Source organism: Nomascus leucogenys, chromosome X (assembly GCF_006542625.1).
Source record: "Nomascus leucogenys isolate Asia chromosome X, Asia_NLE_v1, whole genome shotgun sequence".
Taxonomy (NCBI): domain Eukaryota; kingdom Metazoa; phylum Chordata; class Mammalia; order Primates; family Hylobatidae; genus Nomascus; species Nomascus leucogenys.
In genome coordinates, this window is record NC_044406.1 from 62,881,682 (window position 1) to 62,897,603 (window position 15,922).

Genomic DNA, 15,922 nt, shown 5'->3' on the forward strand with positions numbered 1-15,922 from the left:
CTCTGCTCACCCCTTAAATACTATTGTATAAATGGGTCTTATATTAATACCTACCTCATGTAAGGTTGTTGTGAGAATTGAATAAGTACATATAAAGCATTTAGTATAGTGCCTGCTACATAGTAGGTGCTCAGTAAATGTTAGAAATTATTATATCGCTGTCACTTTTCCCCAAACTTTTGTTATTGCCTGTAGTCTCATTCTTGGTTAATGGTCTCGCCACTGACCTAGGCTCCTAAACCTATTTTCCTGCCATTTAATGGCTTCAATCCCTTCTTAACTCCTCTCACACTCCCCATATTCACTTAGTCACCAAAGGCCTATTGATCCTTCTTTAAGGATCTGGGCTGGACGCAGTGGCTCACGCCTGTAATCCCAGCACTTTGGAAGGCTGACGTGGGCGGATCACCTGAGGTCAGGAGTTCAAGACCAGCCTGGCCAAAATGGTGAAACCCTGTCTCTACTAAAAATAAAAAAAAATTAGCCAGGCATGGTGGCACGTGCCTGTAATCCCAGCTACTTGGGAGGCTAGGGCAGGAGAATCACTTGAACCCAGAAGGCAGAGGTTGCAGTGAGCCGAGATCACACCATTGCACTCCAGCCTGGGCGATAGAGCAAAAATCCATTAAAAAAAAAAAAAAAAAAAAAACTTCTCTGAATATATCACCTGCTCTCTTTTGTTCAGGCCGTCATTTCTCCCTTGAGAATACCAATGTCCTTCTAGTCTCCCTACCTCTGGCCTTTCCCCTGCCCAGTCTTCTTTATACTGTAACCATCCATCTAAAACAGTTTACTCTCCCCTTTAAAGCTCCTCAACTGCTACCAGTTATTCACATAGTTTGGCATGCAAGGCTCTTCTGTGCTCTGACCACTACCTACCTATCCAGCTTTACCTTCTATCCAATTCTTTATTCTATGCCTATAGTTCAATTATACCAGTCTATTTTCAGTTATAAGAATGGGCCATGCTGTTTCACCCCAGCATACCTGGGTAGTTTAAATTCTTCTTCCTGAAATATCCTTCCTAACTTTGTGCATTTGGTAAATACTTACTCATTCCCTGTTTCCATTTAATTACCTTCTCTGCGAAGATGTCTCAAATCTCATTCTCCATTGTTATACTTTATCACATTTTATGTTTGTTTTCCCTACTACTAGATTGCTCTTATTCCTGAAGAGCAAAAGCCATGTCTTATTCATGTATTTATTCTCAATGTTTTGCATAGTATCTAGTACATAATGTGTTGGGAGGGGATGGTTAGTTAATGACTAAATAAGCCTCCTCTCTGGCCTTATTTCCTACTATCCTACGGGTTCCATGGATATACATAGCACTTTCTAGCCTCTCTCCTTTGCTGCTGCCAATATCTGTGCCTACAATGTTTTCCACTACTTCATCTCAACCTACTGAAAACCTATTTTCCGTGGGGCAGGTGATTCTCATCTCCTGTTGCTATCTTTTCTGATCACCATGGCTAAAAATGATCTCTTTCTTAGCCTGGTCTCTATTACACGGTGAGATCTTAGGATCAACAAGATCCAAAGATCAATAAGATTTTAGGATAGATAAGATCTAAAGATCAATAATATCTACTCTCTGCCATCAAGAACTCACTGTCTACCATGGGGGTCCTTAAGCTAGGACAGTGGTTCTTGAAGCCTAGTGAATAAAAGAATTACCTGATGGGATTGTTCAAGATATTTGAGGCCTACCCTCAAAAGATTCTGATTTAGTAACTCAGGTTGCTTTATAAACAAGCATTCCTAGTGATTCTAATGCAGGTGAATAGTCTGTGCATGTCTTTTGGGAGGTTCATGAACCTGATGAACAACTGTGTAAATATATACATATATGTGTATTTTTCTAGATAGAGTCCACAGTTTATAGTACATCATCTATGACCTCTAAAAAAGTTTAACTAGTCACTGATCAAATGGGAAATAGACATGTTAACTGACAGGTTACAAAACAATTCAGCTAAGTGATAGAAGAGAAATATGAATAAAGTGCTGTGGGAATATAGATCAGAAAGCAACTAAGTGTCCCAGAGAAAGCTAAGAAAAGCTTCATGTGAGGGTAACATTTTACTTTATTTATTATTTATTTGTTTTTAGAGGCAGGATCTCACTCTGTTGCCCAGGATTGAGTATAGTGGCACAATCATATCATATGAAATCATATGATTTCATATCGTGAAATCATAGTTCACTGCAGCCTCAAAGTCCTGGGCTCAAGAGGTCCTCTACCTCAGCCTCCCAAATAGCTGCGACTACAGGTGTGCACCACCACAGCCCGCTAATTTTTTTTTGCAGAGATGAAAGTCTCACTACCTTGCCAAGCTGGTCTTAAACTCCTGGCCTCAAGTGATCCTCCTGCCTCAGCCTCCTGTGTAGCTGAGATTACAGGTGTGTTACCGAACCCAGCTTAGGTTAACATTTTAGCAGGATTTTCTAAAGTGAGTATACATTTGCCAAGTGCAGTAGAATACTGGTAATTCTAGGCATAGGGAACAGGATATGTAAAGACACAGAGATACAAAAAAGAAGTTTTACTTTCAATATGTCTAGAATATTTTGAAAGGAGATACATGTGAATAATGAGACTAGAGACACAGGTAGGGCTTTGTATGCCAAGTTAAATAGTTGCTTTGTTTTGTTTTGTTTTGTTTTGTTTTGTTTTTCAGAGACAGGCTGGAGTGCAGTGGCGCTCGTAGCTCACTGGAATCTCCAACTCCTAGGCTCAAGTGATCCTCCTGTCTCAGCTTCCCAAGGCACTAAAACTAGAGGTGTGCAGTATTTATTTTTTTATTTATTTAGTACAGATAGCATCTCATTCTGTCACCCAGGCTGGTCTCAAACCCCTGGCCTCAACTAATCCTCCTACTTCAGCTTCCCAAAGCTCTGGGATTACAAGCATGAGCCACCACGCCTGGCCTGTTAAAGAGTTTTATTCTGTAAATAACAGAGAAACAAAAGAGTGGTTTCTAAATTAAGGTAAATTAAGGTAAAATTCACCATTTTAACCACTTTATATTATTTATTTATTTATTTATTTTAGAGACAGGGTCTTGTTCTTTTGCCAAGACTGGAGTACAGTGGCACAATCATAGCTCACTGCAGCCTCACACTCCTGGTCTCAAGTGATCTTACTGCCTCAGCCTCTCAAGTTGCTGGGATCACAAACCCAAGCCACTGTGCCCAGCTAAGTTTTATATTTTTAGTAGAGACGGCGTTTCACCATGTTGGCCAGGCTGGTCTCAAACTTCTGACGTCAAGTGATCCACCAGCCTCGGCCTCCCAAAATGCTGGGAGTATGGTCGTGAGCCACTGCACCTGGACAGGAGATCTATTGTACATCATGATGACTATAGTGGCTCCCAGGCATTGGGAGGAGGGGAACGAATAGGTGGAGCACAGGATTTTTAGGGCAGTGAAACTACTCTGTATGATATTGTAATGGTAGATACATGTCACTAAACATTTGTTGAAACCCATAGAATATATAATACCAAGAGTGAACCCTAATGTAAACTATAGACCTTGGGTAATAATGATGGTTCATTGATTGTGACAAATATACCACTCTGGTGTGGGATGTTGATAGTAAAAGAGATTGTGCATGTGTGGACAGGAAGTATATGGGAACTCTCTATACTTTTTGCTCAATTTTGCTGTGAATCTAAAATTTCTGTAAAAAATAAAGTGTATGGCCGGAAACGGTGGCTCATGCTTGTAACCCCAGCACTTTGGGAGGCCAAGGTGGGTGGATCACGAGGTCAGGAGTTCGAGACCAGCCTGGCCAAAATGGTAAAACCCCGTTTCTACTAAAAATACAAAAATTAGCCAGGCGTGGTGGTGCGCGTCTGTAGTCCCAGCTACTCTGGAGGCTGAGGCAGGAGAATCACTTGAACCTGTGAGTTGGAGGTTGCAGTGAGCCAAAATCGCACCATTGCACTCCAGCCTGGGCAAAACAGCAAGACCCTGTCTCAAAAAAATAAAATAAATAAAACAATGTAAAACAATAACAACAAAAAATCCCGTATCTTTAAACTTTATCCCCTATGACTCCCTTTTTAGGCCTCCTGCCCTTTTAGGGCAAATTCTCCTGCCTCAGCCCCCCGGGTAGCTTTTTTAGGCCTCACAAAACTTGGTCCATAAAAACCAGTCCATCCCTTTCCTTGCTATCTAGACTGAGAGGCCTAACTCCTCCTCCTTAACTTTAATAAGTCGTCTGAAGAGCCTCTTTAGTACCTCTTCTTTAGTCTCCCTGTGACACTTCAACTCCCGGCAGCCTACTTTACTCTACCCAGACAAATAACCTAATGACTTATGTCCAAAAGGTGATCTGAACTGATTAAGGAGGAAACTCTTTTTTCTTAGAGATTGGGTCTCACTATGTTGCCCAGGCTGGTCTCAAACTACTGGTCTGAAGTGATTCTCCCACCTCAGCCTCCTGAGTAGCTGGGACTACAGGTGCATGCTGCCATGCCCAGCTATCTTTTATACTTTACCATCTTCTCTGTTTTCAATTAGCATGTCCTATCTACCTAACCTGTCCACCGTTTTACTATTTTCCAAAAAATTCAAGATTTGAGTCAAACAAAAACATTAAAAATACTAATGGTAAATACTAAGAATGCTAATGTTGGCTGGGCATGGTGGCTCATGCCTGTAATCCCAGCACTTTGGGAGACCGAGGCAGGCATATCACCTGAGGTCAGGAGTTTGAGACCAGCCTGACCAACATGGAGAAATCCCGTCTCTACTAAAAATACAAAATTAGTTGGGTGTGGTGGCCCATGCCTGTAATCCCAGCTACTCGGGAGGCTGAGGCAGGAGAATTACTTAAACCCAGGAGGTGGAGGTTGCAGTGAGCCAAGATTGCGCCATTGCATTCCAGCCTGGGCAACAAAAGCGAAACTCTGTCTAAAAAATAATAATAATAAAAAGAATGCTAATGTTAAAAGGACTATTCTGGAAGGAAAGTATATTAGTCAGAGTTCTCCAGAGAGACAGAGCCAATAGGATACATATAGATAGACATATGAGAGGGAATTTACTAGGGGAATTGGCACACATGATTATAGAGGCTGAAAAATCCCACAACAGGCCATCTGCAAGCTGGAGACCCCGGGATGCTGATAGCATGGCTCAGTCCAAGTCTGAAGGCCTCAGAACCAGGGAAGCCAATGGCGTGTAACTCTCAGTCGGAGGCCAGAGGCCTGAGAACCGAAGGTTAGGCAGGGAGCACTGGGGTAAGTTCTGGAGTCCAAAGACCGGGGAGACCAGAGTTCTTTTACCCAAAGCAGGAGACAAATGTATCCCAGCTCCAGCAGATAAATCAACACATTTGCCTTTTTCTCATTTTTTGTTCTCTACAGGTCCCTAACAGATTGGATGATGCCTGCCCACACTAAGGGCAAATCTTCCCCACCTAGTCCACTCAGACTCACACAATCATCTCTTCTGGAAACCCTCACAGACACACTCCAAAATAATGCTTTACCAGGATTCTAGGTGTTCCTTAATCCAGTCAAGTTGACATCTAAAATTAACCATCAGAGAAAATATGCAGAAGATCTAATTTCTTACAAACTCAGGAAACGAAAGGGAACTACTTTTCTTCAAATGAGCCTAATTTGCATTCATTATAGCCTGATGTCCAAGAGGCTCTGACCCTTAAACTGCTGTAAGCTGCTCTGACAATAAATAATTAATTGCATACCTGTGAAGAATAATCCTTCACATGATTCAACTTCCATCTCATTAACTCTGCTTTCCACTGCCTAATAATAGTGACTATTTATTGAGCTCTAAGTATGTGCCAGGCATCGTGTTGTGTGCTTTATTTTTTTTCATTTAATTCTTACAGTATCAATCCACTTGAGAGATGAAGAAACTGAAGTTTGGAGAAAGTAAGTAATATTTCCACGATCAGGCAGCTAGTACATAGGAGAGCCAGGATTCATTCTTTCAACTATTAAATATTAAAGGAATCTTTTTTTGTTAATAAAATTTTTGTGGTTTTATTGTATCATCTGAACAAATCAATGTCTGGGCAGTGAGGCAGCTACTTTCTCCTTCCCTTCTTTGGGTTACTAGAGCAACTTCTCCATAGATTTAAAAAAAAAAAAAAAAAAAAAGGACAACCTTTTGCATTACTTAAGTCTTTCCAAGGCATGCGCTGGTACAACACAAACTTCTCCCGTCAGAAGCAACTAGTCTAGTGTCCAAACATCATGCACAACACCTTGGTGGCAGCAGCGCACTGTGCCCACTCCCGCCGCAGCCCTGCTCGTTTGTGCATGATATTTGGAGCATCTGGAGGAGTAGGAATAGTATTGGGAAGAGGAGGGAGGAGGAAACAGTATGAGTGCCTGGCTGAGAGGAGGTCAACCGAAGTTGTGCAGGGCAAGCCTGAACATGTCGTTGGTGAAAGCATCGTTGATGTTCTTTAATAGGTGGAACCCCATGATGAGGTCTTCATCCGCCTTAAGCTGACCCACAGCCATGCTGATGATGCAGCTATCTGGCATGGACTAATGGTCCTGCACCGTGATGCTGTGCTGGATTTTCTGGAACGGAAGGCTAGACAAGTTCTCCACAATGGCAGCTTTCCCCTGGAACTGTTGTCCTTCTCACGTAAGGCATGACGCATCAATGTAAATTGCGCCTAATTGGGTTCTATCGTTATCAAATAACTGGTAGTAATGTTGAATGAAGCTGGATCCAACCTGCTCCCAAATTGGCTTGTCTTCCACTCTGGAGCATCACCCAGCCTCGCGGAGACCCGAGGGGCTGGTATGATGGCGGCAACGGAGGCGGCCAAGAAACCTTTAAAATATGATTGGCATCTCTATATAGCCAATATTTCCTTAGAAAAGGAAAATTCATCATAATTAAATTTATATTTATTTAGTTAGTTATTGCAGAGACAAGGTCTCACTATGTTGCCCAGGCTGATCTCAAACTCCTAGGCTCAAGTGATCCTCCCACCTCAGCCTTCCAAATTGCTGGGATTATAGGCGCAAGCCACCATGCCCAGCCTATAATTAAACTTCTATCCATTTTTAGTATTTTTAGTTTTGGGGGGTCTTTTTGGGTTTTTTGTTTGTTTTTTGAGACAGATAGATATTCATAGATATTTTCACCTGGCTGGAGTGCAGTGGTGCCATCATAGCTCACTGCAACCTGAAACTCCTGGGCTCAAGAAATCCTCCAGCCTCAGCCTTCCAAGTAGCTGGGACTACATTAGTGCACCATCATTTCCAGCTAATTAAAAATTTTTTTTTTTTAGAAACAGGGTCTCATTATGTTGTCCAGGCTGGTCTCGAACTTCTGACCTCAAGCAACCCTCTCACCTTGGCCTCCCAGAGCACTAGGATTACAGGCATGAGTCACCGTGCCTGGCCTTCTATTCATTTTAACTTGAAAGCATACTTCCTTTCTATTTAACCTTGCCTTCATAGATATTTTTATTATAGTTCATTGTAAGCTTCTTCATTTTTGAACTCAAGCCAGGTCCCCACACAGGCTTAGTTCTCCTAGTTCTCTCGGTTTTTATAATTAATGACTACCACTCTACTGACTGTGTCCATAACCCCCGGGGCCTCCTCTCTGTTTTGCTGCTTATAACCCAGGCCTTAACTTGTCCTCTAGGGTCTAAGATTCATATCTATATTTTTCCACATTCCCCTTTTTTATTATTTTTCTTTCTTGTTCTTTTCTACAGAGCCGGGGGACTACTCACCTGGCTAAACCAGAATGACACAGATTGCCTCATAAACTGGAATTCTGACAGCCCAAAAGTACAATATCCCAGGTCACAAATGACAGAGGACTGTACAAGTGATAGATTTTTTGTGATTTTTTTTCTGATGGCTGCTAGAATGAAAAATAAAGAAATATTACATCTCTAAGAGTAACCATTAAATTCCTCCATATTACTTCAGAGTAGAAATCAATTTAATAAGTCCCCAGCATGGTGATAAATAATTTTTCTGCTGTTGTCAACCAATATCAAATATACAGTACTAGTATAGAAACAGCTATAAGGCTCCTTTCCAGCTGATCACTCCTCTCCTCCACTCCATTGCCAGCAATTATGCACCTCAGTATCCAATTATTCCAATGTTCTTTTATCCTGTAACAAATGGTAGCCAGAACTCAATATGTGCCAGATTATCATCACGGCAATTAATATTCTTAGGGTTTCATAACTGGAGCTCTACATCTCTGATGCACTCTTATTTTTGCTTTACATTTTCTCTTCTATGCTTCTAGCTACGTATCTTATTTATACAGAGATAAAATTATATCAAATATAGCTAGGGTAATTAAGATGGAACCCTCACACTAAAGCAGATCCTAAGTAGTCCTGTATATATTGTGGGTTGCAAATGGTCCTGGAAAAGAATATAAAAAGGTCATTCCAAAAAGTCAATACATGTTTTTAGAGATGAGTTCTCACTCTGTCACCCAGCCTGGAGTGCAGTGGTATAATCATAGCTTACTGCAGCCTCAAATTCCTGGGCTCAAGTCATCCTACTGCCTCAGTCTCCTGAGTAACTGGGACTACAGGCACACACCACCATGCCCAGCATCAATACATTTTTTAAAGCTCCAATTTTCTAATTACAAATAGATCAAAAATTCATCACAGTATACTGGATACAGCCCAGGGAAAAATCTGATTGATACTAAACTGCATTCTTACCAAACTTATGATCTATAGTCAACTTTAATTCTATTGGTGGCATTAATAATTTATCACACATACCAATTTCACATTTGTCATAGTCACAGTATTCCAAAGCTGTCAAATTACTTCCCAGCTACCAATATCAGTTCCCAAATTTCACTGAGATCTAAACAAAACAATTTCAAAAAGTTTCCTTAGTTCACTGTCTAGGGAAATATATATATAATATAATATATTATATATAATTTATATATTATATAATATATTATATATAATTTATATTATATTATATTATATATTAGATAATTTATGTATTATATAATATATTATATATAATTTATATATTATATAATATTATATGTGTATATATATATATTTTTTGAGATGGAGTCTCACTCTGTCGCCCAGGCTGGAGTGCAGTGGTGCGATCTCGGCTCACTGCAAGCTCCGCCACCTGGGTTCATGCCATTCTTCTGCCTCAGCCTCCCAAGTAGCTGTGAGTACAGGCACCCGCCACCATGCCCGGCTAATTTTTTGTATTTTTAGTTGAGACGGGGTTTCACCATGTTAGCCAGGATGGTCTCGATCTCTTGACCTCGTGATCCTCCCACCTTGGCCTCCCAAAGTGCTGGGATTACAGGCGTGAGCCACTGCATCTGGCCGGGAATAATATTTTTAACAATAATGACTCTAGTTATGTTCTGGATTCCAACTAATCACATAGATTCCAGTATTATCTTTTTCTTATACAACTAATTGCACCCTATGCTTGAGCCAAAACTAGCCACCATTCCCTAAAACCTTCCAGCTTTTGGTCATGCCCATCCATTCAGCCTCTATCTCCTCTTCTTACCTGAACTCTGGTCATCCCAAACCATGAACTGTGCTGCTTTTTCCTCCCTGGCAAAGCTCTTCATTTGAGGCTCTTCCTTCTTTCTTTTCTTTTCTTTCTTTCTTTCCTTTCTTTGCTTCTTTCTTTCTTTCTTTTCTTTCTGACAGTGTTCCTGCTCTATGTTGCCCAGGCTGGCCTCAAACTCCTGGGGCTTGAGTGGTCCTCCCACTTCAGCCTCCCAAGTAGCTGGAATTACAGGTGCACAAAACCATGCCCAGCTGAGGCTGTTCATTTTCCTTTGCTCATATTTCCCCATAAGTCAAGATCAGGTTATCATCTTATTGTATCTTCTTCACTGGATCCCCAAGGTATTATTTTACCATCTTACCTCAATAACCTCTTTCTTCAAAGTTCATAATACTCAATTTTATGACCCTCTCAATGTTATATGTCAATCTCCAAGTCTCCCCCCAACATTCACTGAGGACTTCAGTACCAACTGTTTTCCTTTTCTCTTCTCATCCTGAAAGTCTTCATTATCCCCCTTGATGATCTAACACCCAAACCCCATGGATCCTTGACATACCCTATTCTAATTTCTTCATCTCAATTCCATTTCAATCATCCATTTCTTTTTTTTTTCAGGGGAAAGCACAAACTCAGTCTCCCACTACCACACATTACGCAATCGAGTTTCCTGTATTTGGGGAAATCACAGGGGCCAACACACCCAGAGTGCAATGGATGGGCCTCACCCTGAGAAAACCACCTTTGTGATCATGGTATCTCCCCTGCCAGGTATCAATTATTTGTTTCTGGAGTGACACTTGGAATGGCTCTAATTCCAAAACCAAACACAGAGAACTACCTGTTGTTCTACTTCTCTTAAACCTTATACTCCCTGAATACCCTTCAACTGCCTCAGGGCCTTTAATTCATTAACCCTCTTGCCTATTTTCCAAAGCCATCACATACTTTTGGGTTTGTTTGTGTTTTTTTTGGGGGGGTCTCAAATTACTTTATTTAAAAAAAATTTATTTCCACAGGTTTTTGGGGAACAGGTGGTGTTTGGTTACATGAGTAAGTTCTTTAGTGGTGATTTGTGAGATTTTTGTGCACTCATCACCCGAGCAGTATACACTGCAGCATATTTGTAGTCTTTTATCCTTCACCCCCTTCCCATCCTTTCCCCCGAGTCCCTAAAGTCCATTGCCATCACGTACTTTTGGACTGCATTTCCTTGTCTACTTAGGAAAGAGTCCATGGACAGTGGGACTTCAATAACAGTAACCAACACTCTCTATTCTCCTATCCCCTTGATTTTCCACCATACCTATTATGTCAATTCTCACCCACAAATCAACCAAACTATTTATATTCTCCATTCCTGCTTACAAAGTACTGCTGAGTAAAATTATATACTCCTGGTCACCAGCTTCCCTTCCATCCTCCACTTCTAACAGAATGTTCTTTTTTTAAAGTTGGCAAATAAAAAGTATATGTATTTATGGTATACAATATGATGTTTTGAAATATGTACACATTGTGGAATGGCTAAATTGAGCTAATAAGTAACATATGCATTACATCACATACTTTTTTGTAGTAAGAACACTTAAGAATGATCTTTTAAAACATAAATTAGTGGCTGGGTGTGGTGGCTCACGCCTGTAATCCCAGCACTTTGGGAGGCCAAGGCCGGCAGATCACGAGGTCAAGAGATCGAGACCATCCTGGCCAACATGGTGAAACCCCATCTCTACTAAAAACACAAAAATTAGCTGGGCGTGGTGGCATGTGCCTGTAATCCCAGCTACTCGGGAGGCTGAGGCAGGAGGATCACGTGAACCTGGGAGGCGGAGCTTGCAGTGAGCCAAGATCGGGCCACTGCACTCCAATCTGGTGACAGAGTGAGACTCCGTCTCAAAAAAAAAAAAAAAAAAAAAAAAAAAACATAAATTAGGCTGGACTTCTGAAATGGCAGAGGAACTCAGCAAATCCTCTGTTCCTTAAAACAATGATAAAACTGGATTAAGAAGCATTTAAGAAAACCTGTGGAACCTTTGGCTAAGAACAGTGGGAGACTACGGGGCTGCTTCCATCTCCCCCGCTCCCACTAGGTCCCCTGGAGCTGATTTTACAATGAAAGTCAAGGCAAGCCATAAAAAAATAACAATTTAGATGCTGGAGGGGAATTACTTCATAAAGAAGGAGCACCAAAAAAGTCCTATGCCCAGGGGTGTTTAAAACAATAGCAAACTCAATTTCATACAAACACGGGAAGCCAATATCTCAGTTACCTGAAGTTACAATATTGGTTGGAGCAAGCAACAGAATAGCAGATCTGCCAGAAGTTTACAGAGAGATCCAGAAAACAGGACAGTAATAGTGGGGCTTGATAAGCACCTTCAAGGCCCTGGTTGTCTAGGAGGCTGTGTGCATGCGCAAGGCTGCACTGAAGTTCAAGGTACCAGAGAGGGGCCTAGTTATTTACATTTCCTTGGCTGAATGTGACGCCTTGCACAGGCACAGGACATGAGAAGGCCTATCAGGAAGTAAAAGTCATGGAGGACTTGTAAACTCTCCAAACTTTGAATGTGTTTCCCAACCCACACACATCGTCAGCAAAGGGCAGAAGACATATTGGGCCAAGGTGTTTAAGGACAACCTCCAGCAAATTATTGGCTGACCACTAAGTTATCCTGACCCAGATATGATACCTAGGAAGCCAGGCTTAGAAATGAAAAAAAAAATTATTATTTTATTTTATTTTATTTTTTGAGACAGAGTCTCGCTCTGTTGGCCAGGCTGGAGTGCAGTGGCACAATCTCGGCTCACTGCAACCTCCGTCTCCTGGGCTCAAGCAATTCTTCTGCCTCAGGCTCCCGAGTAGCTGGGATTACAGGCATGTGCCACCAAGCCTGGCTGATTTTTGTATTTTTAGTAGAGACAGCGGTTTCACTATGTTGGCCAGGGTGGTCTCCAACTCCTGACCTCAGGTAATCCGCCCACCTCGGCCTCCCAAAGTGCTGGGATTACAGGTGTAACCCACCGTGCCCGGCCAATTTTTTTTTTAACTGAGCAAAAGTCTGGGTATGGTGGCTCATGCTTGTAATTCCAGCACTTTCGAAGGCTGAGGCAGGAGGATCACACGAGGCCAGAAGTTCGAGACCAGCCCGGGCAACATAGGGAGACCCCCATCTCTACAAAAAAAAAAATTAAAAATTAGCTGGACATGGTGGCACGTGCCTGTGGTCCCAGCTACTTGGGAGGCTGAGGCGGGAGGATCACTTGAGCCCAGGAGATCAAGGCTGCAGTGAGCTATGATCATACCACTGCACTCCAGCCTGGGCAACAGAATGAGACCCTGTCTCAGAAGGACAGGAGGGGAGGAGGGGAAAAGAGGAAAGGAGAGGAGGACAAGAGAGGAGAAAGAAAATACAACAGAGGGGTGGAGGGGGATGTGGCAAAAAAAAAAAAAGAAAAAAAGGAAAGCTTCAACAATCATTAGGGAGTGGGGATCAGAACGCTGAGCTTAACATTTTGAGGAACTGCCAGACTGTTTTCCAAAGTAGCTACACTCATTAGGATGTCTATCATAAAAACGATAGACAATAAGTAAGTGTTGGCAAGGGTGTGGAGAAAACTGAAACCCTCATACTCTGCTGGTGGAAACGTAAAATGGTACAACCAATGTAAAAAGCCTGTGTTTGGAAAACAATGTGCCAGTGCCTCAAAAGGCTAAACATTAGAGTTACTCTATGACCCAAAAAGTGGAAACAACCCAAAATGTCCATCAACTGATGAATGGATAAACAAAGTGTTATATATCCATACAATGGAATATTATTCACCCATAAAAAGAAGTGAAGTACTGATACATGCTATAACGTGGATGAACCTTGAAAACACTATGCTAAGTGAAAGAAACCAGACACAAAAGACCACATATTATATTATTCCATTTATATGAGATGTCCAGAGTATGCAAATTCATAGAGACAGTAAGAAGATTAATGGCTGCCAGGGGCTGAGGGCAGGGGGAAATGGAAAGTGCGTGCTAATGGGTATAGGGTTTCTTTTTGGTGTGAGGGAAATGTTTTGGAATTAGATAGTGGTGATAATTGTACCACCTTGTGAATATATTAAAAACCACTGTGTTATACACTCTAAAATGATGAATTTTATGGCATGTGAATTATATTTCAAATTTTAAAAACACCTAGTGCTAAGTGAAAGCAAAAGGCTATATAGCATATGATTTCATTTACATAAAATATCTAGAAAAGGCAAATCTACAGACAGCATATTAGTGGTTGCCTGGGGCTACAGATAGGAAGCAGGATTGACTGCAAAAGCGTATAGGGGATCTTTTAGTTTGATGGAAATGTTTTAAAACTGGATTGTGGACATAGTTGCATAACTCTATAAATTTACTAAAAAGTTTTGAATTGTATATTTAAAATAGGTGAGTTTTATGCTATGTAAATTAAACTTTAATAAAGCTGTTTTTTTTTTAAAAAAAAAAAAAAAGAGAATATAAATCAACTAGGACTCCTTGGAGAAATAGCAAGTCTGAGGCAGGAAATATATAAGCCTTGTGCCAGGAATCAAGCAAGCTATGGAACACTAATGAGTCATGTCAGGAACATACAGGAGGCAACACATTGGCAAAAGATGGTAAAAATTGAGCATTAACAAGAATAATGAATGCAGTAAATTAAAACCTATTGAATACATTTTTTAATTTTTGATTTTTATGGATACATAAATAGATATACATATTTATTATAGGGTACATGTGATAGACATTTTTTAAAGGGTGGTTAATAATGACAGGGAAATAACAAACATATACAACTCATTGGATATCATTGAAAGTAAGTAGAGCACCGACTATTTACTCTGAAAATTGGTAATTAAGGAAAGAATTAATCATGTCTTCTGCCTTCCCTGTAGGAGTAACACAATAGTCCTAGTTGATGAGGGAAAGTTTACTTTCAGAAGAATTCCAACTAGTTAATGTGGAAAGCAAAATTAAGGAATCACTATTTTGAAACTACTAGTGAAATGATTAATTCCACCAATGGTCATAACAGATTAAACTATTAGATGAAAAGTTGATGGGAAACATAATGAAGGAGTCAGGCAGGGCATGGTTGCTCACACCTATAATCCCAATACTTTGGGAGGCTGAGGTGGGAGTATCACTTAAGCCCAAGAGTTTAAGACCAGCCTGGGCAACATATAGAGATCCTGTCTCCATAAATAAATAAATAAATAAATAAATAAATAAATAAATAAAATTTAAAAATTAGCCAGGGCTGGGCGCAGTGGCTCACACCTATAATCCCAGCACTTTGGGAGGCTGAGGCGGGCAGCTCACTTGAGGCTAAAAGATCGAGACCAGCCTGGCCAACATGGTGAAACCTCATCTCTACTAAAAGTAAAAAATAAATAAAAGAAATAGCCGGGCGTGGTGGCACACACCTGTAATCCCAGCTACTCAGGTGGCTAAGGCAGAAGACTCACTTGAACCTGGGAGGCGGAGGTTGGCACTGAACTCCAGCCTGGGTGACAGAGTGAGACTTTGTCTCAAAATAATAATAATAATAATAATAATAATTAGCCAGGCAGGGTGATGCATGCTTGCAGTCCTAGCTATTCAGGAGGCTAAGACAGGAGGATCACTTGAGCCAGGAGTTCAAGACTGCAGTGAGCTATGATCACGCCACTGCACTTCAGCCTGGTGACAGAGCAAGACCACAGCTCTAAAAATAATAATAATAAGTTAAATAAAATAATGAAGGAATCAAGATGTTACTCATTTATTAAAAATGGAATGGATGTATGCCTCCAGATGTGATTCAAAGTGAAATACACAGTTACCCCTGTTAAATATTATTGACCAAATGAAGAAAGTTGAACCTGAATATCATCAAGCTTCTAAAGCTAACTTCCATTATAGAAAAATGTGGGATATAGAGGGATAAAGTAAATGACAGCATAAAAAAGAAAACAAACAAATCTAAAATGTGGGATATTCTACAGGACCACTGATTCACTTTCTGCAACAAGTCAATGGCTTGACAAAGAAAATGTGAGGCATAGACTGCTCTCAATTAAGAGAGACTGGCTGGGCGTGGTGGCTCATGCCTGTAATAGCAGCACTTTGGAAGGCTGAGGCAGGAGGATCTCTTGAAACCAGGAGTTCAAGACCAGTCCTGGCAACATAGTGAGACCTTCCCATTTCTACGGAAAAAAAAAAAAATTAAAAAAACAATTAGCTAGGCATCATGATGTGCACCTGCACTTCCAGTTATTTGGGAGGCTGCGGCAGGAGGATCCCTTGAGCCCAGGAGTTCAAGGTATCAGTGAGCTACAATCAT

At 40.9% G+C, this 15,922-nt stretch overlaps 1 non-coding gene and 1 pseudogene across 1 annotated transcript; both read right to left on the bottom strand.

Moving 5' to 3' along the window:
* Positions 1–6,392: 6,392 nt before the first annotated feature.
* On the bottom strand, positions 6,393–10,797 carry LOC100601302 (annotated as a pseudogene).
* On the bottom strand, positions 10,176–10,339 carry LOC115833487. Its single transcript, XR_004028915.1, has one exon. It is a non-coding gene; the product is annotated as a U1 spliceosomal RNA (small nuclear RNA).
* Positions 10,798–15,922: the final 5,125 nt, after the last annotated feature.